We start from the raw sequence: 25,502 nt of genomic DNA, 5'->3' as shown, positions 1-25,502 counted from the left end.
TTTGCTGTTCATACTCACCCCCTTGTTTTCTGTGGCTTTTTAAAGGGAACATGGACTGGAAAATGGTGAAAGCAGGTGAGAATTATCCCCTGTGTGAGTGACGGGTCTATGAGAGAGACAAAAGCCATCATTTGCTTGCTGGCCATTCCTTTTGAATCGCACTGCCAGCCACCAAGAAAAGATAAATGCACCTTCGGAAACAAATCCATCATTTATTGCTGACTATTCTTCCTAAATTGCACTGTCAGAGGAAATAAATGACACACTTTTGGAAACAGAAACACATTTAAATCGTCTATTATTACCTCGGGCCCCTCTTTGGAAACTTTTTTGAAAGTTTTGCCGTCACTCTGTTTTGTGTCTCTGCTTTGCAGCTAGACCACACAGTAATCTCCCGTGTTAACAATGGGAGAAAAAACATGTTTTGGAGCCTGGAATGAATCCAGGGGGGTGTCTGTGCCATTAAAATAGTTTACTTGTGATTTAGGTTTGGCTTATCCTCTGGGATATCTGGGCAATCTAATTGGCTGACTAAACAAGCCTGAGTGTTTCTCTTAGTATACTGACATTTCACCAGCAAGTTGTGAAAGATCAACCTCCTCATACTTGTGCTCCACCCCTTTGATACATTTCTGCAGCAGAGAAGATGTCTTTAAGCAGCAATAAGGCTTCAACTATTTTCAGGTCATCACTTTCGTGTCAATCACACAGTCAGATACAGTGCATGTCTGTATGAATCTCCTAGCCTTTTAAGCTTAGTGAATATTAGCAGGTGATTTTAATTCATCATTCCCTTTTTACTGTCACTGGGTTCATTGTGCTTCTTCCAGTCCATTTTCATTCCTGAAAGTTAAGGTGGAATCTCCTCCCTTTTCAACACTGAATAATATGTCTGCTGCCTGAGCTCAGAAACTGAAGATAAAGCGGGGTTATAGGTTTGAGCTGACTCAGATCTGCCTGTCTGGAAAAAAGTAAGCAGCACTTTCTCCGACGAGCAAATGCTATAGATTTTTCCATACTGTTCAATAGGGCATTACAGTGGACACAATAGCTGCAGGAAACTGAGAACAAAAAGCCTAATATCCTTTGAAGTTTATCTGTAAGGTTCCCATTTTTCTTTTTCTGTGTAATCTACACTGCATAATACTCCTTAAACCCAGACTAGATCCTGGATCTATATCGCTTATATCACCTTATTTCCCCTCACTGCCTGATAAGAACTGAAATCCTATTGGTGTACACTGGTGTAGGTTGCTTTGTCTCTTGGTTAACAGATATTCCAGTATATCTCAGTTGCTGTTTTTACTGTAGTGGATACAGGGGTCTACAAAATGTTCTCTGCTAATCAAATAGAATATGTCTGATGCCTTGAAATAAATAATATATTTAACAAGGATATTGTGCTGGGTTTCTCAGCATCGACTGCATATAATAATTAAGTGAACAGGGTAGAGGGAATATTTTAGAGGGAGAATATTTATGAGAATTTATACTTTTTCTCCATGCCTTCCTGCTTGTTTCTGTGGTGAACAATAGTTCAAACAGCATTGATTTGCTTATATTTGCTCAGCTGGCCTTAGAAAAGCCACTGTGCATACTGTAAGCATGTGCATCAGCTGCTTTATCTGACCAAATATTGCACTACATCTGAAACAAGCTCCAGAGGGAAACTAAATGAGAGAGGAATGAGAAATGGTTTTTGACATATTTAATTGAAGTTAACAGTTGTACACTGAGAAAAGTGATGTAAACACATCAATCAGAGATGCTCTGAAGTGGTTTGTCACATAAGGCCATTATCAGGCCCTTTCTTTGGCAGGGAGCCTGACAGATTTCTGGAAATGACATTTGTTATTTTATAGAGGTACGGTTGTAAAACACCGGCGCACATGTTCTGGTATTTAATTAAACTATATAATGGACATGTTGTGAGATGATACTGTAAACCTGGTTTGAGAACTCTCTTTGTGGTGGTTTATTTGCGATTGTTTTATAATATATGACGTTATTTTATTGGCACCCTCTGTGAAAATGTTTCCACTTGGTTGAGTGGAAAAAAACCTCCAAGCTTCACATAAAATTAACTACAAGAGAAATGTCCAGATTAATATAGAATGAAATTTCCATTCTGGGCTATGCTCCTGTACTTGAATATAACTACTTCTGTTTCAGGCCAGCTGGTGTGAGTTTTCTTCTTAGAACTAATATGGTGGTCTCTCTGACATACGTAAGTCATAAATCTTTCTCTGTGTTACACAGTTTTGTTGAAGTGAATAAACTCTTAGTCTCTTCGGGGGAGTAATTGCAGTAATATCCCAAACAGACAAATGTTACCCCAGTGCAAGGAGTACACCAGCATGCAATGGTCAGAAAACAGTATGCTCACCTTACTCTGAACAGACATGGGTCAAATATGTATTTGGTTTGGATTCAAATACTTTTCTGTGCTCTATTGATCTTTCCTGGTGTAATTGAGCCTGCCAATATGACCAGAAGGCGGGGTTTGCGTTTTTTGAGTATTGGAGTATTTCATTGGTTCCAATACACCAAACTGAATTTATACCAACACTCACTGAAGAACAAAGGATCTCCCATCATAAACCTGCAGTGATATCCAGGCCGTGTCCTTTTACCACAGACAGGGACCACAGTGTGAAGTATTGGGCTTGGCTGCGCAGATATCGGCCTTGTGTGGGAGATATCGGAGAGGGGCACCAGCATGACATGACCCCAGCACAGCTTGCATCTTTCATCCGAATAGCATGCGGGCTGGGGAAACTAACCGCCACACTCCTCCCTGCAAGGACCCCATCCTGCCCTCATTGTTCTCTTAATTAAATTGGCACGTCATTGCTGCATCTGTCATGGTGAGGGCTGCAGTAAGAAGAGTGAAATGTGAAAAAAGATGGGGAATTATGGGAGGATGGTGGAAGCGGTCCCCATCTTTACTTATTTTACAAGATGTGCAAGGTGCCTTAGCCTTTTTACTATTCCATGCAAGGGCATATTTGGAGGATACTGCATGGCACCATACCTGTGCACATTCAAGGTTACTCAATAGCCATGGTACGTAGGGGTGAAATAATAAAACAGAGACTTCTTTGGAGGGTATTAATAGTTTATTAAAAGGAGCGAGAGTAGATATTAGATTTGAAGGTGGAACAGGGCAGAATATATCAGGAAAGTAGGGCAGTTGGTAATTATGTTGGAGGGAAGAAGGGTCATGGGTATTGTCTTTACAAAATATGTAAAGTGAGTGTACGGTCTGCTGGTTCAACAGATACATTTTTACTTGGATAGTCGATATTAAATTGTAAAGTCTAGTTGAACAGCAGAGACACTCTGATACTGTCAAGGTGACTGGCCATTCTGCAGCCTACCAGTGTCTGGTGACTTCCAGGTTTTCTATACAGTCATGTAACAGTCCACTACCCCTCTGACAGTATTGGCTGCATTTTGAGATAGGAAGGAGACTATTGCCATGTTGAAAGGCTTGGGTAAAGCTTCTATGTACTCAGAGGTCAAACTCATTTGCTTACTGCGACATTGGTGCAGGTGCATTGTTTATATGTGAATACTGAATTGTCAGCTCTCTACTTGCTGACCTTAATAAGGTTTTTACAGTCGAACTCTGGGATATGAATGTTTTGGGAATATAGGTCATTCAGGACTCTTATTTGTTAGAAATAGAGAAGAGGTGGTCATTTTTTTTGCATCCCTGTTTTGCTTATTCGTGATGGATTCCTCCAGTGACATCGCTGAGCTGCACTGTGCTGGATTGCTCTTGCCCCACAGTCCAAGGACTCAGTAGATTCTGTCAACATGAACTCGCGCAATCAAGTTCAAGGATGAAACAACTGACAGCAGGACAACAAAGCATCTCCCATTTCCGAAAAGCCCATGTGCAAAATGTAAATTCTATTTGTATTCACATCAGGAATTCCATTGGCTGAACTCATCGTCTTCACAGTGGGCCACAAAACTGCAAGATAGCGACAGAGAGTTAAAAGGGGGTTCTGCCACAACTTCATATCATTCTGTCACAGTATTCTAGCTTTGCTCTCTGCTATTTGCTCATGCCATTCACATGTGTTTATCAGACGCCAGAGTGGGTCTGGTGCGTATGCAGATATGGAAATGTGCCATTCTCCCCTTTTTTTCTCCTCTCTGATGGCCAATGAATGAATGAGCTCAGAATATTTTTTTTACCTCTCAGTCATCTAATTGATCCAATTTATCAGTGACCACGCCCCCTCCCAGTACTCCAGCAGTAAGTTAAAAAGGCGACCAAATACAGCACTTATCGCTCAGAAGATGGCATTCATAAAAAGGCACCTCCGTTAATCCAAGATAAAAAAAGGAGGGAGATGCATGGAGTGCTTACTCTTTGTTGAAGACAACTTCTTCTTTTTTTATCATAAAAGGCTCCTCTCATTAAAAGCAACAAGAAGGCCATTATTGCGAAAACTGCATTACCTTTACGGCTGGATTCGCGAAGTGCAGCCAAGTACATTTTCGCTTATGCGATCCGTCTCTCAAGTCACAAATCTTTAACTCTACTACTCTTCTCTTTGAAGTCTTGTGCCTTTTATTCAAGTTTAAGCACTACATTTTCCCCACTTTTGTTCCTGAAGTAGCCAGCAAGTTAATGAGTAACATTAGTTTCCCTTGCAAATGTCTGTGTCCACCCCTTAGAGTAAGGCTGTTTAAAATAGTTTTAAAAGCTTACGGTACATGATTTTTGTTTCCCTTTCCTCTTGACTTAAGGCCTCAGACATTAGGTTCAAACTTTAAAGTGAAAGACACTTTGAGTGGCAAAAGATATGGAGGAAAAAGAGAGAAAAATGAGAGAAAAAATAAAAATATAATCAAGAAGTCTCTTCACCATATCGAAAGTCTTTCATTCAGCACCACTGACAAATAGTTATACAAATGGCAGCAAGATCAAGTTTATATTGTTACCCTCCTGTGGTCTTCGAGATATATTTAAATTTTGCCTTCCTGTTTCAAAACCTTGCTTTTGCTTTCTGATGGAGGGGTGAATCACGTGAAACACGAATCCCTGTTTAAAACATAAATTAGGTGGATACTTCAGTGCAAATAAACTTTGGGCAGGCTGGGTCCTCCAAACGGTACCCAGTTAGCCAGCAGCCTGTCTTTGGTACAGCTGTCATTCTGGCGGTATTTATCAAATCAGCACTGCAGTGGTCTAGTCAAGGTGAGGCAGTCAAGGTGAGCATTGGCTGCTGAGAGAAGGCAAAAGACATGGAGAATGGTCCTGCCGCCACTGGACTCTTGTAGTACCAATGTGCTAAACACTGCCAGCATGAGCTGTTAGACGTTAACTGGTAATACTCACAGCACAAAACTGTGAAAAATCTAAATGCCTAAGACTCCTGAATATGTTTCATCTTTAAAATAACAATCATAACTGATCGAGTAAATTATGCAAAAAGATCAATATATTTTTTGGCATGTGTATGTTCATCTATAGCACAACATGTGCAGGGTTATACCTTGCGACAGGAGTAAATGTGTGATTAAAGCATTACCGCTAATAAAGTGGAGTATTTGCTGTTTTGCAGTCGCAGCAGTTATAACCATCCATCATTAACTCACAGTGTAACGTCAATCAACGTTGCTTTCTTCAATTCATCCGTCAATCATCCAGCATTATTTTTTAAAATAGCACTAATTTATTAGTCTAATTTCATCATCATGATAGTGCGTAGACAAACGCTCTGCAAGTGATTCAGATGAGAGGTCTTGTAATCGTTCAAGGATATTTTTAAAGTTAACATGATTATATATATATATATCCTGTTTTTATATTTGGGTTTGAGGAATTATTTTTATTATCTTTGTATCGCTGTTTCTATTGCTTGAGTGTGACTTCGGCTTCTGGCTTTACACTAACCATGAGTAGATACGTGCTCTGTGGCTTCAGTACAATCTTAATGATAGCAGAGAAGCCACAGAGACTTTTGCAGAACTCAATGGTTATAGCAGATTATTGGGCAATAAGAGGGCATTTTAAATGCATGGCACATAGTCCTCTAACAAGAAACTGTTTTTACTCCTGCCTCCTGTGACGAGAGAATGCAAAACAGTGTTACACCGTCACGCCACAATTATACTTGTCACATCTCCAAATCCATGAGAAAAATGAGCAGAGCAACCAGACTGCAGACCAGCAGGCAATTATGTGTCATTTTATATGGGTGTCCAAGGAAGGAAATCAGAGATGGGTTTAGAATGGAAAAAGTATAAAGACCTGTTCACTTACGCTGCTCTAGATTCCACTGCAAAAAGACGGAAATCGATGCATTCAGAACAGAGTGTAAGACTAGCTGTTAATTGGTTACTCATCATTCATAACAACCTGTTTTGTTGCATTGTGTTTAAATCCCTCCAGTAGATTTGACTTGTCTAAATGTCTTGTGACCTTGCCTGCAACATTTACGCTCTGCCACTATATTTGGTGCTTGGTGCATATCAGAATCGTCCTAATTAGTCATTATCACCTAATTGTTGAATAATTTATGTGCAGGCTTGGTGAACCTACTGTAGATGTTGCTGTGCTTTCATCTCCTCTACTGATGTTAAAAAACAAATCCAACACTTAGGAAAGTATAATGTTAATGACTGTATTGCACTGAAACAGGTTTGATGTTGTTTGATGTTGCAAAAATAAAATATGCAATTATTGTTTATTATTATTAGCATTTTCACAGTTGGTGTTGATTCAAAGCATATGAATATAAAAGATATTTTGGTTCAAAAAATATATGTGAAGTAAATACTGTTTGATATATTTTCAGATCCAGTCTACTATAATTTTTTATTATCAGAGTTACTTTTTAAGTGTGTTGTTGTGTCTGCTTTTCTTAAAATGTGTTCTTTGAACCTCTGTGCCTAATCCCCTTTGGGTGACAATGAATGTTGATTATTTCGAAAATATACATGAACAGTTTCACCATGAGGAATTTATTTGTGATTTTGATGTTTTAATTTAAAACAGGAGTGTATAGCCCCCATCCGGTGTGTTTGCTGGCTTTTATTCCAACCGACTACTCTGGCTTCATTTTCATGGTTCACTTTTATGGTTTTTACTTCTATATCAGACCACAGTAATTCCACAGTAATGAAGTGTGCTCTCTGTAGCTATAGCTCACGACTTTATCAACAACAAAAAAAGAAAGAAAAAAAGGGCTAATTAACTAACTAAAAGCAAAAGCTGGCATTAAATCCTGAAACAGATCGGCCCTAGTCGAGCTCCCTTAGTTTAAAATGTCACGGGCTCCTAAGTGGCCCCGTGGTTAAAGCCACTTGCCACAACAGCAGGCTATTATTAATAAGAGCTCTATCGCCTAGACCACGAAGGGGAGCCTACAGCAATGGAGCACAGTTGGCTTAGAACCTTCCAGATGGGGAGAACTTACGGCAAGTCAGCCAGAGTTCCTTGGGTTACCGTGGCACGAGCACCCTCTGGCTACCCACCTGGTGCCAACATGTAACCTGTGGCTATCAATTTGAGACCTGTCATAGCTGGTCTGTAGCACACCGCGTGGCCTATACCATGTAGAATTGATGCTGGGTGGTGAATGAGTGTATTGGGGTATTGAGTAAGCTTCAGCCGCAGTGCTTCACCCATCAATGCACGAGGCATAGTGGTGATGTAACCTCTTGATGCTACCAACAGCTCCAAATGGCACAACACCAAATGGAAAAGCATCATTTAAAAAAATGTCACCAACAGCAGCATTCAAGTCTCAGCTAGCATAGTGCTTAGAACAATACAGAGACTAGGGCTTGGTCATTTGTTTGGCTAATGGGAAGAGAGTGTCAGTTAACCAATAGGCCCCATCAATTAATAGAAAGAGATCAACAAGCCAACTGGGAGTGATGCTGTTAGTTAAATAAACCAATGGGAGTATTCTAAGAGAGCGTACATTTTTTTGCAAAATTATATTATTACAGAACTTATACTGAAAATGTAAAAATTAACGTTTAATATCCAACTGGAATTTTTATTTTTTGAATCATATCCAATGCAAAAAAGCATCTCTAATCAACAGAATATTAAGACCACTGTGGCTCATAAATGGCATTGTCAATGTGACAGCAATTTAAAATATTTTGAAATATAGGAACCAATGCGTGTGGGAAAAAACAGTGATTATCCTTGAATGTGAAGGAAATTTTGTGATACTCTGCTTTGACTATGAACATGGCTTTTGTTAAGCATGAGAATCTTCTTTTCATATTCATCCTCGCCCGGTTGAATTCAGAAACCTTACCGGGCATAGCAAGTCGACCAGAGTTCCCTTCTGCCCTTTTAATCAAAATTATTATCAGTGTACGCTTCTGACCAAAAAGTGACAATACCATGGAAGTGAAATTCCCTTCTTGTGAAATAACTATATGAATGCAGACAGTAAAAATACTCGCAGTGCTTTCACCTCCCCATCATCGGTTTTCAGAAACTGTAATCTCTGTTCTGTATATCCCGGGTCTGGTCCCTTGAAATTGTTTTCATATCTCTGAAATTGAATCTCAGATATTCCAAAAAAACTGCCTCTGACATCTGCTACTTTTTCCATATACATTATTTTCCACCAGAAGCGTAGGCGTCCAGCATGCCAAATCAATTTACCCAGTTGTACTCCTGTATACCGGAGTCATATTGTTGTTTGGCATTCCTTTGGAATCGCTGGGGCCTGCTTTTGGGCCTCGTTAAGCCAAAAGTAATAAAGCTGCACAGTTTTCCCATGCCACAGTGAGGTGTGTATACACTGAATATTAGATCCTGAGGGCAGCATTCCGAGACACAGACAAGCACACGGGGGAAAATCATTTTAGTTTACTGTTCTAATCCTGGCCCTAAAATTAATTATCAAAAGATAGCTTCAGCTGTCATTTTGGACCCTCTGTCTGTCAGTATCCATCTGCACTGTAATCATTCACCTTGCCTGCTTAGAAAAATCTGTATTCACTTCACGGCATGTTTGTATTTAATTGCCACAAATGATTAATTCTATAGATTAAGAGGCTATGGTCTGTGCATTGACAAACTACCATTCCTTCAAGATTAACATTCAAATGCTATAGGTCATGGTGGAGAAATAGGGAAATGTACCTTTTATTTTAGCACCTCCTAAGTGGACTCCCTGTCGAGAACAGATCTCTCTCCTCTGGAAGTAAGAAGGCTGTCTCCCCCTAGTGAAATTTTGCAGAATTGTTCCCCACATCGACTAGAAGCAGATAATCCTAAGTGATATTCGAGTCCTTTTACTCAGCTTGATGATTAGCCATGTCCGCATTATAAAAGCCATGTCCATATTATAAAACCTGCATTTAAAATGGATACATCTCACCTTGTGTCAGCACATTTGCCGGGAATGATTTTGCATCCTCCCGGTAGAGGACATTTTGAATGATGCATTTGAAACGCTATCAATTGAAAAAAGAGATTCCCGGCTTCCACTGTGGCAGTTCCTGCGATAGCTGTCCGCGTTAGCAGTGGGACACTGTTTTGACGCGGGGCCGACCATATCGTTCTGTCATGTCTGCTGGGAGCTTCAGCTGTGTGATTAGTGCGTCCGCTGAGAGAGGTGATCACTTACTCCAGACTGACGTGCGTTTCAATGACAGCTCACCCTCAGAGCACTGTTATGATTTCCTCTATTATGACAATTTAGCGGCCCGCTTAGCAGGGGAGTGCTTGCCGGGATTGGCAGGGGTAATTCTATAGTAAGGTTCGGTTTGACTTAAGTGTGAAATGTGATCATATTTTGCACACAGCGCCCGACAGCTGTTCTCTGTGCGGCAGCCGCAAGGCCATTAAGAAAGCCTCTACGCCTCTGGTAAGCCTTAACTTTATCGCCTTAGATTTGCTCGCACTGATAGATGATATTTCACACTGCCCTATTTGCATGTACTGCCATTATTCAGAGTGGAACCTGAGGCCCCATCAGTCATCTGTAACTGTCCGCTTGGTCTCTGCAGTCTCCTTCACACAACCCTGTGCTTTCCTTCTGACCTTAAAAAAAGAAATATATCTTTCTTTCAACCATTTCAACATTTCTATTAAAACAGAGGAAGTAACAGTAAACCACCCTGGACTGTGTGAGCCATATTTTGAGATCACTTGAGGCACCAAGAGAAGTAGTGGTCCAAGTCTATTTTTCCTTGGCAAGCATGAGCGCACCTCCTGTTCATTAAATACGCCCCAAACTGCAACATGTCTGTGGAAAGGGAAGCACCTATTATAGCAGATACTTCATTATCAGGGATAATTTAGACATACTGCACCAACCTGCCAGAAATCATTTTCATATTCAGGAAAATGTCTTTCATTATACGGTAACAGTATTTCAAAGCAACCTGTTTTCAAATGTATAATATTCTTGGAGAATTGTGAAATTTGACAATAAAAATGTCAATTTAAATATCAAAACATTCGTAAGGGGGAACGTTACGCAATGAAGATTTTATATGGATGTAAGACATGCATACACATGTTATACCTATATAAACAAGCATAATCATTTGCTCGCTTGTTTTTTAATAAACTCCCATTTCAAACCTGCTAAGGTTTCCAGGTGCTTTATGAATAGGATTCATCATTAATTTGCCTTCAGGTTGCTGCAGCATGGTTTTTTCATTTCATTTTGAACCAAGCCACTCCCCGGTACTGAACATACTTTAAATCCTTGCTGGAAACAGGCAGGCGAGAATGCCTACATCCCTCTTTAGTTCTATTATGTCAGTCTCTTTCCTTGCAGTACACAGCAGTAAAGTGACAGCGTTATTGCTGCCGCCTGGACTAAGCCTATTACACAGTACGGCATAATGCCGCCGCATCAGAGAGACGTGGCTCCGAGAGTGATGCGGCGTTATTCTCCGGCTGGATCCCGCCTTGGCTGCGGTCCGCTCCCTCCTCGTTGTGGCCTGAGTGTTTGTATCCATCACGTGCGGTCATTGGCTTTGGCCCAGCCCCGCTGCTCCCTGCTAAACTGAGCGCTCTGCGCATCTCTGAACAGCGGTTCAGCCGCGGAGCGCGGAGAGCAGCGGCTCCTGCGTTCACCGGCCTGCGCAGGGAGACTCCCTCACCTGACGGGGGTCGCTCCAGTTTCCCTCCAAAACCTCACTGGCCTGGTTCTTCCGTCCTTCCCGGCGGATGTCTTGGCACCGCAGCGCGTCGGAGCGTGAGATGACAGCCGAGCTAGGATTGTTGTGATTCCCCAGTATTTTTCAGTTTCAGGAATAGTACCTCCTATTCCTAGTTTTTTTCACAATCGGTTATTTGAGTTTGCATGAGGTGCAACAATATAAAAACTACATCCAGGTTGTCATTTCAAAATCAAAATCATGTGATTTGCAGGTGCAGTATTTGGAGCTTTTTTCATATTTGGCACATGAAATGAACACACGGCAGGCATGAAACATTATAAAGTCTGATTTTCTATTATTATTAGCATCACTATATCAACATACAGTGTATGTTAAGTAGTCGTGTTCATATAGAACTGGTCAGCCAAAGAGGAACAAAGAGAGGTCTGGTGAGCTTGGACTCAAGTCTATAGTCTTTACTGGCTTCCATCTGTCCAGAGAGAGAAAGAGAGAGGAGGGAGGGAGGGAGAGAGAGAGAGACAGCGAGAGAGAGAGAGAGAGAGAGAGAGAGAAAGGGTGTGACAGACAGTTATGTTTCCTCAGGGTCAGTGCTGAGTGAAATGTTTCACAAAAAAAAAAAGAAAAACTATAAGCATCTTTTCCACTCCTGCTCCTGCTGCTGCCATTGGACAATTTCCTGTCAGGCCATTAGCATTCATCAAAATAATCAGGAAGTAATCAGCTCTTATGTGGTGGGTGTCTGCCACAGTGTGCCCATGCAAGTCTCATCTCATTGCACTTGAGCACCTCCCTAATGAGCGATGTGGTGTACTGCAGCTAATGAAAAAGATGAGGGCGTGGTAATATCTATAAATCACATTTTCTGCAAAAGCTGTGGCATGAGAGTTACGTATGGATGTTTCCTGTCTTACCACTGGTAGGCTGGAGCCTGACTGGCTGGGCAGGTCACAGCTCACATCTCTTCACCTGTGGCTCTGTGTAGAATTAGCCCTGGAATTATGAAAAAATTCACTGGTGTGTGTGTGTGTGTGGGTGTGTGTGTTTATGTGGGTTTGTACTGGTTTCTGTGTGTGTTTGTGTGTGTGTGTAGGTGTGTGTGTGGGTGTGTGTGTGTTTATGTGGGTTTGTCTTGGTTTCTGTGTGTGTGTGTGTGTGCACTCGCGCGCACATGCATGCCTGCCTGCATGCATTTTTCCATACACTTTTGTTATAACCAATTATGACCAACTGCAGCTTCATATACTGTACGCACCTTATATTCAGAAGGTGCTCTTTTCCTTCTCTAATAGAAAGTGTGGAGCTTCCAATAAGATGTAAATCTTCATGGTAAGTTGAGGCAGACCAAGCTTGGATAATGACTCTGCTTAGTATAGTGGAATGAATGGCCACCGAAAATATAAATAAAAATGTTAAAATTAAATCTCAATTAGGCCATAAAACAAGGCTGATGTCTTTTTACAGCGAGGACAGCTAATTGAAAGTGCTGGCCACATGCTTAAAACTGCCAGCTAATGATTTTTTTACAGGCCGCGTAATTACCCTATATCAGACTTCTGTTCCCCACGAGGAGGCCTTGCTTATCAAAGATACATTTTTTTTTCTCGATTGGGGAAATATAAATCTTTAAAGCTCCTTAAAAAATTAATTATGATTTTCTAATGGAGGGTGTAATAATAATAGTTGTTCCATATCCATGCTTTTAGTAGGACCGTTAATGTGACGCGTGGTGTATGATTCATATTTGTCATTGTTTTGTTTGTCACATGCACCAGGTTGTGATTGGGAATCACTTTGCTCATACGCTACTAAAATGAGAATAATTGCATGGGTTTAATTCAGTTTATTTGGTTACTTGGTTTTTGCCAAACTGGGAAACGAGCTAGACCAATCTGTCCCAATATCTATCCCAGAATCCACAGTGAAACGCCAGAGAATTCATGAAACATACATTTTTAATCATGGATTTCTCTTTTTGTTCTTGACCTCCAGCCCGTGAAAAGTCTACTCAATAATTCATTATTTTCAGCAGGGCCCCTATAGGATATAAACAAACAGCCTCGCAACAGTGGGGGAAGGGTATCCTCTCTGAGAGGCAGTGGGATGTGGGATCTGGTTTTTGTTTTTGAGCTGTCCATTCTGTCAATGAATAGCGCTCGTCTCTATTGGTTTCTGAAGCTGAGAAATGATGCTCAGAGCCTCAGAACTGCATTTACTTTTCTACTTGATTTACCGTTCACCACTGCCATTCAGAAAGGGCACATAAGTGATCATGTCACTTTCTTATATCTGGATAATTGAGGCATTTTTCTCTGGTGATTTTCAAATGACAAGGAGGTTTATATTGTTATTTGAAATAACAAGGCTTATTGTGGCTGGATTTATACAACTCAAGCACGCATTCATCATATTTGCCAAATGGATTTTGTCAGTGAACAAAAACGTGTATGGGAAGTTGTGATAATTAGATGTGATGTGCATGCATGATGTAGGTTTTCTTTCCCTCTCCCTCTACCCACACTGACAGGAAAGCCTTACATATTCCATCCGTGATGTACTTGACTGTCACGGTGATTCCACATTATCTCCCTGCTTCTCAAACCTCAGACCTGGCTCTCTTCCCAGCAGGAACAAGCCAGCGATGCAGATCATTAGCCGTATACATACGGGAGGTCAGAGGCTCGCTGGTTTCCATCCTTCTGATGGGGTCGAGTCGCAATGCACATGTCGGATAATTACTGCGGAAGTGAATCTTCGGTTGTGTGCAACTCAGGAAGACCGACAGGTAAATTATTGTTTGGGACGTGCGGATCTCCACGGCAATCTTCCTCACAAAAGAGAGTGGGTCGGGTTCATTAGAGAGTGAGGGACAAGGCCCGATTAGGGAGAGGAACCTCACAGGGAGTGCACCATGCCACCAATCAGGACAAGTGGCTAACTCTTGAGTTAACGAGGCAGAGACACAAACCCGGTGCTCTCTCGGGGTCATTAAGAAAACAGCTCCTCTCCCTGATCCTCCTGAAGCCACAGTAGAACGAGCTCTCTAAGGTATTGATTATAATGGCATGCAGGTGGGTGGAACTGATTCTGCCTTTGCCTTGACTCTGCATCAGCTGAAGTTCGAGTTGGACCCTACTGATGCGTCCTTGATTAATTGTGCTTAAAGGAGATAATGCACCATGTCACCAGAACTCTGTGTTTGAGCAACTGCGTGAAACTAAATATTCAAGAAGATGACAAACATTGCTGGTCCGTTGCGCAGTTCTACGGTTGAAATCTCCAGAATTTTTCGGCACGTCAAATGCGAAAATAAGCGGAAAAAGAATCATTCAAAAATATCCAGAATCTGCATATAAAGGCCTGCAACTCGGACTCGTGTAAATTGCCGGCACCAAAATAGCATGACTGATGTGTTTCGGATATCCCCGCGCGATTTTTCTCTGTCTCTTTGTTTTCCCCCACATAATCAATGTAGCCATAAAACGTGCCACCGAGCTGTGAATTATAAAAAGTGTAATGTTCGTATTTATTCATACATTATACATGCAGAATGGCCTATCTGAAATGTCACATCGTGTGTGGAAGTGACTGCCTGTCCCGCTCTCAATTTCACACCTGACTGGGCCGGGCCGGCGGCATTGAGGCTGTCCTCCCTCCTTTAATCTGAGGAATTAACTGGGATTAGAGCCCGCAATCACTCACGGCCCTTTTTACTGCCTGGTTACTAAAGCTCTGATGAGCGTTTTTAATTTCCAACAGTGTTTTACATAGTGTAACCGGGCAGGGGTTCATGCTGAAGCGATGAGGCATTATAAACAGATGACCACCTCCACGGTGAAGATCTGAGGCTGATTTACGGTATATGTTCATGCGGTTGGAGAGACGTGAACACGGAGTGCACTCAGTGTAAAGTCATTACACGTTTATTCCAGTTCAAAGGTCATTCGTTTCTTTTTGGTACATGATTTTACTTTCTATTTTTACACTCCTTGTGATATTATGAGAGGGTAAGAGCATGTTTCCATTTTCTGTACACAAAACCATCTGTGTCAGATTTCACCCCCTCATTCCTTTTGAGGTGTTGTATTGCAAGGGGAAAATGTTAGCTATTTATGTCTTTCCATGGATGCTTGTGTTTTCCCATGTACCGTAAGCCTCTTTCATGAAAAGACAGAACTGATCATTTCATTTGATACTACAGTGTAGAGGAAGGTGCATTCCAGAAATCTCTGTCATTCATTCATTGCTGCTTCTACTGTTTCCACAAGCAAGTGAATTCCTTACAACAGCTACTGCTGTAGTGAATCTTTTCTGATTTTTCTGATTTATGTGTAGTTAGGTCCATTTCATCTTCTGCATTAGAACACTTTGTCCACAGATGCATATTTTATAGATATTTCTGCCAGGCACAGAATGGAGTGGACACCAACCATTGATGGCAGGCGTTGATTGGCTGGTTTGATCACCATAGAAATTCTGCGATCCTGTATTTTTGTGTTACTTTCAGTAGACAGCGACACGATAAAACACAATTGGATGACCAATAGGAGGGCACGGAGCCCAGGCGGTGGCCATTACTCTTCCGTCCCATGGCCGCGCTGATCTTAGATTAGACCCGTGGGGACCAGTGTCAGAACTTGAACCTGTCTTTCAGTTTAAGGACCATCTCTGCCCAGAGCCATGAAGAACTCAGGAGACACGGAAAAGTGTGTCGGTGAAGCGAAATAACTGTCCAAAGGCCACAATCTGGCCTGTATTTAACGGTGATCAAAGACCTGATTTACCCGGCTGTGTGTCTGCGAGAAAGTCCCCATCAACAATAGGCACCACTTACGGTTGTGATGTACTACCAGAGTTCAAAACAGCCCAGGGAGGAAGTCAGTCAAAATTAAGATCCCTTTTTTTACATTCGCAGTTTTTATCCCTCAAATGAAGAGCCACCTCTTAGCTATGTAAAAGAAAAGGGAAAATACCACAAGCGACATATGATTCATTATAAGCCATACATCATTTCAAACTATTTCTTAATGTCATCATACTTGCTTTCCTCTGGCTTAGTACAAAAATGTAAATAAAATTGCTGCTTATACAACATGTATGTTCACTACAAATAAATTAGACACTGCTTTTTAAATGCAGTTCAACAAGTTGGGAGGTAATGAACTTGCTGAATGTAATGAATCGCTCTTTGGAGAAAAAAATGAAACAATGGTACCATTCAGATATTGACTGGGGTTGTCATTGCACATTGTTTGTGTTGTTTTAAAGATTACAGACTTTTTTAACAAAGCTACTTGCCACGCAAATCCTCTCAGATTTACGAACCTTACGAGAGTGAGAGACAACTGATATATTTTTGGAGAGACACAGCACATCTGGAACACCCTGCTCAGGTGAAGTTGAATGTAGGGAAAATAAGTAAGTGTAAACAAGAGAACACCACTTTTTACAAGCACCTTTGCTGATTGGCAGTCCCAAAGTGAAAGGGTAGAACAAATTGCGGTGTTGGAAGTGCGAACATGAAGGCATCTTTGTTGCATAATTCATGGTGCTAGGTAGAGGGTTGTATTTCCTGTTCCTCTCACAGTAGATCATGCCTGCTGCTTCACCTCATTAAGGTTGAAAAACTTCAAAAGCTTCTCAACCAGTAGACTGAGTAGACTGCTGAGTAGACTGTTACCAATGGCTTTGCATGTTTTTGCTCCACATTTTATCAAACAAACATATTCAAAATAACAAAATAACATTGTCATGAATAAATGTATGACAATGTAACATCTGAAAATTACGGTACTGTCTTCTACGATGCTATAGTCGACATAGAAAAAAGTAGCGGCCATTTGCAATTGAAAATAATGCCTGCGTTTGGTTGTCTTTGCATGCTTCCTGGACAAAGCGATTCCTCGGTCCTTTGATAAAATGGTAAACACTTCATTCCAGGAATCAAGGTGAAAGTACAAACAAAAATGCCTCTCACATGCAGTTTTTCATGATCAAGTGTATTCAAATCACATGTTGCGCTTCTCTGCGGTGGAATGTATCAAAGTCAGAACGACTGAAATTTGAAATGATGGGTTGCAAAATGATTCAGGAACATGCTGATTATCTAGCACAATACAAACAGTCCTCTGTCACCTGATAGGCCGTCTCAGAGGTGACTCTGACTTTAGGTGTCGTCAGTTCACGTGAAAGAGAACTTAATCTGCAATCCTAATGAGTTAATCAAATAAGAAAAATCACATTTTAGTCATATTTTATTTGTAAATCAACAGCTATTTAAACAATATCCTTTTCTGCATAATTTAATTATTTAATACAGAAAGATATGCCTTACACAGCAAGCTCATTAAGACCATTACACATGGGCACTGCCTTTCATACAACACAATGGATACATTAACACCATAGGCACATTAATATTGCACATTGTAGACCTAGGCTTACTCTAATAAGGGAGCAAAAGGAAAAAATAATAGGATTGGAAAAAAGGTAGGAAACTATATGTAAAACAAATCTTTGTATTTGATCTTGGCATTTGTTGGAAGGGCCTTTAAATTATTTCACTCTTACCACTCTATATGCATACTCACATGTGCAAAATCACTCAAATCACTCATTTTGATTAGATTAGATATCTCTGTAATGGTTATATTTAAATTATTAGTACAAATTAAGAAATGACGCCATGTTACTGATTAGTGAGAGAAGACTGAGGAACACTCTGATGAGGATGTCCATTACACATACTGAGGAACATGTCAGAAAAGGAAAATAGCATTGATGATGGCATGCATTGTAATGAAAATAACTATGTGATGTGCTGTCATATTCTATTTTATAAAAAGGTGGATGGGCGAGTTCTGTTGAGTTACATTTTCCCAGTGCGTTGGGAAGTCTCTTCAGAATATCAGCCACATTTCTAATCACATGCTTTAGTAGAGAGGCCTCACTCAGGAACTCCGGTATTCCCTGCTGCTTTCCCATGTACCGTACCCTTTCTTATTTCAACAATAATAACAAAGATAAGACAGTCACAGAGTGCTATGGCTGCTGGCTCCCGATTCACATGCCCCATTTGGTCACTGCAGCAGCTCTTAGTTCATGCTACAGCCATGCAACAGGTGGCCTCAGCATTTCCCAGGCATGTCTGAAGGGTCTGGCACGTGTAAAATGTGAGCTGTGTCAGGAAAGGGCCCCATCAATAGGGAGGTGCCACTCAAGCTGTCAGTGACTGCATCGATAGCCCAGGAGAATGTGCCGTGGTATTTAGTGTTCCCACCCAGGACTCCATAAATAGTCAGGAAAACACTGTGTATTTTCAACCGGGCCACATTCCTGCAGTGATGCTGACCGCTACAGCAAGCGAGGCGATGTGTTTGCACATGTGTTACTGTACATGCATAACTGTACCACAGGGAAGGTGTCCGCAGCATAAGGCCTCAGCCATTGTTACTGAGGAGTGACGTGCTGTTTCTGACCCGCTGGCCCATGTTTATAGCGCCTTTACAGGTGTCCCAGCATTCATAGCTCTCATTAGACCATCTGAAAAGTCACTCCCTACTTTTGTAAGATGGTGATGTGCTTTCTGTAATGCTGTCTGTCCTTGGTTTTGGTTGGCCATCTAGTATTGTCTCTCTACATTGCCAAGTCTTGCAAGGCTGGATCTCATTCTAAAAGCAGGTAACATAGTACTCTGGAATCCTGGGGTTATTCATGTAGGCCCAGCCATGAAATGCAGAGGGATAAATCTCGGACACAAATACCTGACTAGTTCAGTGTGACATGTTTTCTTTTTCTTTCTTTCCTTTTTCAGCACAACACTGCCCGGGGAGCTATCCATGTGACATAAATGGGAGCTGCAGTAAGATTTCCACTGATCCATGCAAGTCCCTCTAGAAAGTGGTAACCTTAGATAGCAATAACATTAAGAGCAGTACCGCCTCCTTTAGAGTCTGGAGACAGGACAAACAGCTATGGCTCCGTGGCTGAGATATTTTCTCAACATGCCAATCTGTTTCAATGACATTTCGAGAGCAACCGAGGCCTGCACACAGAAGAAATAACCCAGGCTCCTGCGGATAGCTTCCCCGAGGAACCTCGTAAAGACTGCCAGTTGTGGGAGCGTGAGTGAAATGCCAGTGGACATGAGGGGGATTGTGGGGGATTTGATTACCTGTGCCCCATAGCTGTAGGCGGTAGTGTATAATTGTGGTCCAGCAATCAGATTTTTACACTACGAAGGTGGAGTGTGAAGACCAGACCAGTCTTATTTCTGCACCTCCAGGAAACAATCAATACCAAATTAGCCTTTAATTACCACCCTATCAAGTATTCAGCCTTGACTTATGATGAGGCGTCAGTCAGTAGTGTGCTGTCTCTCCATTTAAAATGGCGTAACCTCCTCCAAATTGGCAGAAGATACTTAATTTCTCCAAATTAGGGACCGTGGGAATTGTTTGCTTAATGAGAAAGTTCTCTTAAAATTATGCATGCACACTCATACATGACGTAGCGTCTGCACGAGCAAAAAAATAAAAAATAAAAAAGGTGTGAATTCCCTGATAGCAAAGCAGCATGGGAATGCGAAAGACAGCTATTGTTATTGGACTATAGCTCAGTTGGTATCAGTAAAAAATAACTTTGAGATGCTTATCAAGGTAAATGAATGCAGACCTTTTCCGTGATAATTTTTGCAATGTATATTTAGTGTATCTGGTGCTGAAAATACTAATGACCTGTGGTTTGGACTGTTAAGTGATGCTTTGCCTTTGTACTCCACAAGTTGTTTTGATAGGAAGAAGACCAAAACAACAATCTCTAATTTTAATTCTCAAAATGCACAAATTACCCTCAAAAATCTGATTGCTAGCTCTGCTATCAGTTATTCCATCAGTCTCAAAAGTCATAAGATTTATTACATTCAAATAGATTGTATTCATTTGTCATCATCCTTTGAATAAGATAAAACTGACTAACATTATTACTGTTATTAGTCATAATCGTGGGCCTTGGGCCACAAGACCAAGAACCTGTACTATATCCCCTGATATGTGTCCTTCCACAGCACTGAAAATGGAGTCCAGTCCTAAGATAGCTATTGCCACATACAGTAACAGCACTTGTGCAAGTGGCCACTGCCGATGGCTTAAGAAAAGAACATTTCAGACTTGGAAAAACACACATATGAATCCACCATGAGTAATAGTTTTTTAAAGGATCTGATAAATTGCGAGTTCTGCCACGCTTGATGTTGGGCTTGGGTAATGTGCTCTGCGACCCTCTACAGCGTTACTATGTGACTAATCTTTGTTCCCTGAGCATTACCCCAAACCCTCATTGAAAAACATGCAGTGTACAGCTGCAGTCTTGAATAATTCAAAGGCGTGTTTCCTAGCACAAAGGGGCAGAGGGCTTGGAGGAGGGGTGAATGTCAACCTCGCTGGACACTGCAAAATTCTTTCTTCGAACCTCGTGTTTTTCTTTCGGTGGAATGGCATATCATCTCATACAGTACAACCGTTTCCTCTTCCTGGTACTCATTAGTTAATCAATCACGGTTGTATCCTTTACAGTAACTTAAAAGTTGCATTTATCAAGCAACCAGATTTGTGCTTCCACAGGTTTGCATCGAGCGAGTAGCCTGGAGACAACGCCGGACTGAAATTAAAACGTGGCTATCAGAGGAAAGGCAAGTTTGTCTAAAAGTGGGGGAGTAACGCAGGACACAGGTGAGGCTCGGGTTTTGTCACCAAGATAAATCGCCAGCGCATAATTATTCCTCTTTATCAGCGCGAGGCAGCCGGGCATGGCGGGATACCGCTCTGTCCTTGTCACTCCTCATGAATGGCACAGCAGATGTGCTCCGTGCCACTGAGGCCAAATGGCAGAGGGGCAGGGAAGGTGCCCTTCAGTGAGCAAGATGCCCACGGTACACACAATGCCAGCAGCAACGCTGCCACCACATGAGAGGTCATGTAACCCCAGCAGCACATGGGCAGACATAAAACGCAAATGGCCACTGGCCACTGGCCACTGGCAGATCAGTTATAGATCTTGCAATTAACACTGGGGCTAATAATACTGTATGTTGTTAACTAATTGAATGGTTTATGGCTACTATTATGGCTTGGTGAATTATATTTCAGATTGCACTCTAAAATGTAAACATTTTAATTTACCATTTTAAATCCTAAAATAATAGGTGCTTGTAATTGCTTGTAATAGATTGCTTGTAATTCTGACCCAGTAATGTATTAACTTATGTTATATTCCTCAAATTGCCTTGGCATCTGATGATTTAAAAAATCTGTTATCATTAATAAATAAAGTTTTCCCTTCTGTCAGGTGAATAAAATATTTGCCTTACGAACCCTAAAACTCTTGCAGTTTGTGTAGGAAGGGCATCATTGGTGAATACATCAAACAGTAAATTGGACTCTTCTGAATGTGCAGATAAAACCTCACCAGTGTCCTTGATAAAACTGCATGCTGGGCAATATGCTACTTTCGAAGCTTCCAATCAGGTGCTTGAATGAATATTCATAAATCAAGAATATAGAGATCATCATATTTTGCCATACACAGTGTAGTGTTGTGACACGGTAATATTTCATTGGCATTTCAAACATCTATTGAGAGTTTTTGATAGCCAGAGGCATGTTTCAAATTCTCAAGTTTGTCTTTCAAATCTCAAGTGATGGAAATTAAGTTTAACTGTGAACTGAGAGACTATGTAAAACTATGCAAAGCTAAACCTTTTTTAAAGTTTAATCTTACTAGTATATGCACTATATCTGGGACAATAGTATGGATGAAACGTAATGTGGGGAAAAGAGAGATAAATAAATGATGAAATTTAAGTTCTTTAATATTTTGTTCTGTGATAATGCTTATACTGTATATGGAACATTTTCTCCCTCAAACCACCCAAACTGTCCAAATTTGACAAGCCATCTTATTAGCTCTAATTGGTCCCCCCTAATGCAGTGCACTGGGCTGTTAAATTAGTAATATATGTCAACCAGAGTGATCCCGCTGTGAGTTCACCTAAGCCAGCAGGACTACCAGTGACCAAGCTTAACTCCTCCAGACCCAATATCATCCTCAAAGGTCACATTCGTTTCTTAAAGAAAAGGCAGAAATGGAAATGGAAAGAAAGAAATGGGCAGGCAGATTATTTTCTGCTCTCTATGTGGTAGCAGGAGCCCTGCAATAATTTATTCACTAAGTAACGGCAAATTCAAATGGCTCTTCTCCTCTCCCTCAGACCGTGTGATTAATTTCACACACAGAATAAATCTTTGTAGCCGGGCTCCCCTGCATTTGCCACATAGCCTTAAAAGGCTATTTTCCTTTTCCGTGATTACTCAGTGCACTGGTGGGCTTTTAATGTACTACTAATTAAATGCATTCTGTAAATGAAAAATTCCACTGAGGCAATGTATCTTGATGCATCTAATGGCCTGAGTATTAATCAGACAATGAAAAGGAGATTATACTTAATCAGCACTATCAAAAGCATACGAAAAAAAACTATCCTTATGAAATATTAGATATTGCGTGAACTTTCTGTGAGCTCATATGTTGACTACTCTGTCACTGGGCAAGGTGTCTGTATTCCGTAAGCAGTGTTTTGTTTTACACTGCCCCCTGTCTGCTAGTATCGGAATGCCAAAAATATTTGATGAGTTACTGCTGTACAGTACGTGAGGATGTGATGCAGAAGATTACCAATATTAAATATTTAAAATCTGAAATAAGATATGAATTGAAGCACTGCATTTACAATTTAAAAATGACTGCATAAATAATGTCACATTTAAAATATGTACTTATTCATGTATAGCCTTTCACAAGGGTACTGCATAAATGTTCTATTGGCATGGTGTACAGAAATAAAGGAATACATCCTGAATAAATTGCTTATGGAATAGTTTGTCTGTCATTGGGATTATATATGTCATTTAGAAATCTATTTATTTATTTATATTTATTCATTTATAAATGCATTCCTAAATGCATGCATGCATTTAGGAACTTATTAATTTGCATAAATGTATTTCTGAATTATCCTCACCCAGAGGATACTCGAGCCACACCCCATGGTCACACTCAATGTTCCATCCCCAACCAGACTGTGTCTGCCGTGCTTTGTTCTCACATAGAGCTCTCAGTGGGACCTCCGATGGGTCCTGCCGGGACAGGAAATGAGGCGGTGCTCCGCTAACGCAGCGTGCCGCGGCGCTAACGCAGCAGAGAGCGAGCGCTCATCACGCCCGTCGCACACAACGTGATCTGACAGACGAACACTTAGGCTGGAATATTCAGGCCAGTGCGTTATTACCCTGTCAGCAAGGCTATGCCAAGTGACAATAATATGGCTCTTAAACCTCATATTAAGCCACCATTCTGGAAAGAAAACAAGCAAGCGAAAAGTGGACAAGATGCCGACAGCTGTGCCGGTGAATGGGGCTGTAGAGATGACATCATCCGGTTTCTTGTAAATGTGAAAGAAAAAAAAACAGCCTGCCAGTGTCATTGGCAAGATTGTAAAAGCAAGAGCCTTCCTCTCGGTGATCTATCTTCAGAACATCATCTCAGTTCACTTGCGCTCAGATTATAAGGAGAAAGATTAAGATTCCAAGATCTCATGGATGAGGGAACTGCTCCAGGTGATGGAGAGACTTACAGCGGTACAATGGGAGGCTTGCTGGCAGCTGACAGTAATAGATTCCCCAGTTATTTCAAAAAGGAGCATGAGGGTCACTGATTCTTTGTGGCTTTTGTGAACAGTTCTTTGCCACACTATTTTTAGACTGATAATGGCAGGCAGTTTACGCTTCACTTAACAGGAACTGTGTACTTCTCTCTTACGTTACTAGTATTGACAGGTGGTCATTTTTTCCATTTGTTGTTGACCATTGGATGAGGAAATATCCATCTCAGTCCAGAATAGAGATGGTAATTTCTACTGCCTTATAAAAATCCCCATGCAAAGGGATAATATGATTTAATACCCACTTCTCTTGAATGTGACTTATGGATCCCTCCCATCTAACCTCATGGGGTGGGTAATGTGTATGTGTAACTTGTATCAGTTTTATACATTGGCAATAATAGGCCAGCTCTCATTATGCTACAATGAGTGCAAGGACTTACCATTAATTTTATATTCAATTGCTTTTCCATCAAGCTAGTCATCACGGATCTTGTTTCCTCTAATCAAATAGTGTGCTTCAAATTGCTAATATCTTAGCACAACAAATATCAGTGCTAAACATCCCACCGCCCTCAAACAAGATACATTACAGCTTTAATATACATGCTGCATCCTCCATTATCAGCTAGCTGTGAGAACACAAGTGAGATCACCGTAACAATATCTCATCAACAGCCACGAGGCCGTCGTTGATGAACGCCTTTTCATAACCTGTTGGAGATTCCATTATCTTAAGCCGGTCTTTGTGATAATTTGGTATTTAATTACAAGCGAGATGTCTTACATGACCGGTAATCAGAAGACCATTTTGTGAGAAAGGTTTAGCAGCCAAGAAATGTTTGTAGCTGAAAGTCTTTAAGAAGAGTGTGTTGGAAATATGCTACTTTCTGCATCTGTAGGTCTTACACTGGGGAAACACATGTGCATGGCTGTTGTTTTTATAATCTCTTATTGAGATGAAAGTGAAATGGAAGTGATACTTTTCTAATTGGCACTGTATCTGCAAGATCTATTAACTTCTTTGAGACAACGCTATGCATTAATCGCTGATTCACTGGCTTTAGTTTGGTCAGTTTTTTTCATAGCAGCATCAAAGCACTTGTATGAACAGATCTCCCAGAATCAAAATACATTCACATTTTTCTCTCCTCCACTAAAAGATGCAAATTTTAATAACGAATTCTGAACTGTCCACTCTGCTTTATTCCACCCGTTTCTAATCCCCTTCGGCTCTGGGAAAACACACTCCAACTTCTCTGCAGGGTGTAAACCGAACGTTAATTTCAAATGCCATTTTGTTTGTGTGGAAGCTGTGAATCTTGAAAGCCGCGGGCTGGTTGGCTGATGCAGAGGGGGCCTAATTCCGCAGACAACATGGCCAGACACTCTAAGGGCTGTGACCTTTAGCTGTGTGACAGTCCTGGTGTGTGTGGGGACACAGAAACACACCGCTGGGACTATAGGTCATCGATAATATTATTCAGAAACAGTCAATTCTTAATGCCTCTTATTTGAATTATGCCGATTTATTTTCACCAAAACAGATGGATTGGGTTCAGTGGTTTGATGCAGTTTGGTGGAGGAGCTAGAACAGAGAAAAATGTATGAATAGTATTACAGTATTTTGTAACATTCTTGTTCTGTGTGAAAT

At 41.0% G+C, this 25,502-nt stretch overlaps 2 long non-coding RNA genes across 4 annotated transcripts in view; one reads left to right on the top strand and one right to left on the bottom strand.

Annotated features, from left to right (window-relative positions):
• The window catches only part of LOC135249926 (uncharacterized), a 193,420-nt gene extending 170,434 nt beyond the window's left edge, over positions 1-22,986 (top strand). For both annotated transcript variants that reach the window (XR_010328829.1, XR_010328827.1), the window contains exon 4: positions 18,947-22,986. This is a non-coding gene — a long non-coding RNA (uncharacterized LOC135249926). The remainder of the gene's footprint in view (positions 1-18,946) is intronic.
• The window catches only part of LOC135249932 (uncharacterized), a 57,836-nt gene continuing 43,784 nt past the window's right edge, over positions 11,451-25,502 (bottom strand). For both annotated transcript variants that reach the window (XR_010328832.1, XR_010328834.1), the window contains one exon: positions 11,451-11,605. This is a non-coding gene — a long non-coding RNA (uncharacterized LOC135249932). The remainder of the gene's footprint in view (positions 11,606-25,502) is intronic.

The sequence above is a fragment of the Anguilla rostrata genome, chromosome 1 (assembly GCF_018555375.3).
Source record: "Anguilla rostrata isolate EN2019 chromosome 1, ASM1855537v3, whole genome shotgun sequence".
Taxonomy (NCBI): domain Eukaryota; kingdom Metazoa; phylum Chordata; class Actinopteri; order Anguilliformes; family Anguillidae; genus Anguilla; species Anguilla rostrata.
The sequence above is the reverse complement of the archived record's forward strand: the minus strand, read 5'-3'. Positions and strand labels throughout refer to the sequence as shown.